Genomic DNA, 2,446 nt, shown 5'->3' on the forward strand with positions numbered 1-2,446 from the left:
CGGAGCACAGGCTCCGGACGCGCAGGCTCAGCGGCCATGGCTCACGGGACCAGCCGCTCCGCGGCATGTGGGATCTTCCCGGACCGGGGCACGGACCCACGTCCCCTGCATCGGCAGGCGGACTCTCAACCACTGCGCCACCAAGGAAGCCCTATACAGACAGTTCTTAAGAGCGAAAGAGGGGGGTCTGATCTTATCAAGGTGAGCAGGGGTGGCTCTTGAAGTCGTGAGTGAGCCCTGTTGAGATGTGAACAATGGCTAGGAGCTAATGAGGCAAAGGGGATGGGAGGGGGCAGAAGGGCTCCAGACAGAAGACTGTCATGTGCCAAGGCCCTGTGGTAGGCAGGGGGTGTGGCACGTATGAGGCCGTGAGAGGAGACAGAGGCTGGGTGGGGGCAACGGCATCAGCTGGGCTCGAGGGGTGGCAGATACCAGACCTCGCAAGGCCCTGTGGTCCATGTTAAAGAGTTTGCTTTTTCTCCTAAGAGCCACTGAAGAGCAGCAGTCACATCTGTGTTTTAAGAAGTGTGGACAGATAAGAGGAGGGTGGGGCCGGGCAGGGCAAGAGCAGGAGCAGTTAGGAGGCTTCTGCAGCAGCAGAGCAATATCAGCCCCAGAGTGATGACGGCAGGACAAACCCCAGGTTGGCTGGAGGCTCTGCTGACCTTATAACCACATTGGCTTCATCCTAGCAGCTCAGACCAGATCAGAGAGGCTAACTCTGCATAAAAATTAATCCATTAAACTCTTCAATATATCATCATTCATGAACCCCTTCCGTTTTTACCTCCTTCCATCACAGCCCTTAATAAGAACTGGGGACACAACCCAGATGGAGGGAGGGCGGCTGAGATGTGTCCTCGGGGTCTTCTTGCTGTTCCTTCTCTCTCCCCGGCCCTCGGTGTGCTGTGTTCATGCAGCTCAGTATCAGGCCTGAAAGTCCTCCTCCACACCCCGGTGTCCCAGAGCCTGCACCCAACACAGCCGAGAGTCCTTCCAGATGTGAGAGTCGCGTTTTGTTTTTTTTTTTTAACACCTTTATTGGAGTATAATTGCTTTACAATGGTGTGTTAGTTTCTGCTTTATAACAAAATGAATCAGCTATACATATACATATGTTCCCATATCTCTTCCCTCTTGCGTCTCCCTCCCTCCCTCCCTCCCTCCCTCTCACCCTCCCTATCCCACCCCTCCAGGCGGTCACAAAGCACCGAGCTGATATCTCTGTGCTGTGTGGCTGCTTCCCACTAGCTATCTACCTTACGTCTGTTAGTGTATATATGTCCATGCCTCTCTCTCGCTTTCTCACAGCTTACCCTTCCCCCTCCCCGTATCCTCAAGTCCATTCTCTAGTAGGTCTGTGTCTTTATTCCTGTCTTACCCCTAGGTTCTTCATTTTTTTTTCTTAATTTCTATATATATGTGTTAGCATACGGTATCTGTCTCTCTCCTTCTGAGAGAGTCGCGTTTTGTTTTGAACAAGGATGCAATTCCATTATGAAAGGCACCTCTAGAGTCGATTTTTGATGTGATGAAAACAGACGCAGTCCACAAAGCCTTTATGGAGAGTTATGCGCACTGTGCCAAGCAGTCCAGCAGCATGTGACAGGTGACAGGTGACATGTCCCCTGGACTAAGGAAGCTACACTTAAGCAAAAGCATCACCCATGCAAGATCCGTGGAGGCTGAACCTATACTGCTCGGATCTTCCAGAGATCCTGGTGCTGCCAGGGCATCTCCATTTACCAAACTCCCGTCATCAAATCAGACGTTACCAGCATAGGAGGCATTGGCCGTCAGAATGCCTCTGTGCACAGGGCCCATGTGACAAAAGCAATTGCTATGTAAAACAGGTTCTCAAAATATTGCAGGAAGGAAGTCAAAACTTGTTACAAGACTCTGCAGAATAAGGAAATATTTTATTTAGCCACTAGAGGGGGCTGTTGGCTAACTTTGGAAATTCGCCTGGTGCCCAGTCAGGATTTGAGGATCTCCGATGCTTTAGTATCCTTAACAAACGATGTAACTAGTATGGATTACTTCTTTTGTTAAGGAACCTCGCTTTCCTAAGAGAGACTAATCTAGGTTGGAAGAAATAAGAATTCAGACCACAAATGGTCCAGAAAATCCCTGAGACGGGAACTTCCATAACCTGGAGCCAACTATATACTGGGAATTTGTGGAAACCCTGTACTCTCCATCCCAGACTTGCCCGGGGTCAGCATGCTCTGACTTAGATCAGTGGGTGATGCCCCCAAGGGAACATCTGGCAATGTTTGGAGACATTTTTGGGTGACACAACTGGGGAGTGCTTCCAGCATCTGGTGGGAAGAGGCCAGGGATGCTGCTGACCATCCTGTAACGCACAGGGCAGCCCCACCCCCAAAAAAAGAAATTTTCTCACTCCACATATCCACAGTGCCAAGACCGAGAATCCCTGATTTCG

The sequence above is a fragment of the Lipotes vexillifer genome, unplaced genomic scaffold (assembly GCF_000442215.2).
Source record: "Lipotes vexillifer unplaced genomic scaffold, Lipotes_vexillifer_v1.1 scaffold1824, whole genome shotgun sequence".
In the NCBI taxonomy this organism is placed as follows: Eukaryota; Metazoa; Chordata; class Mammalia; order Artiodactyla; family Lipotidae; genus Lipotes; species Lipotes vexillifer.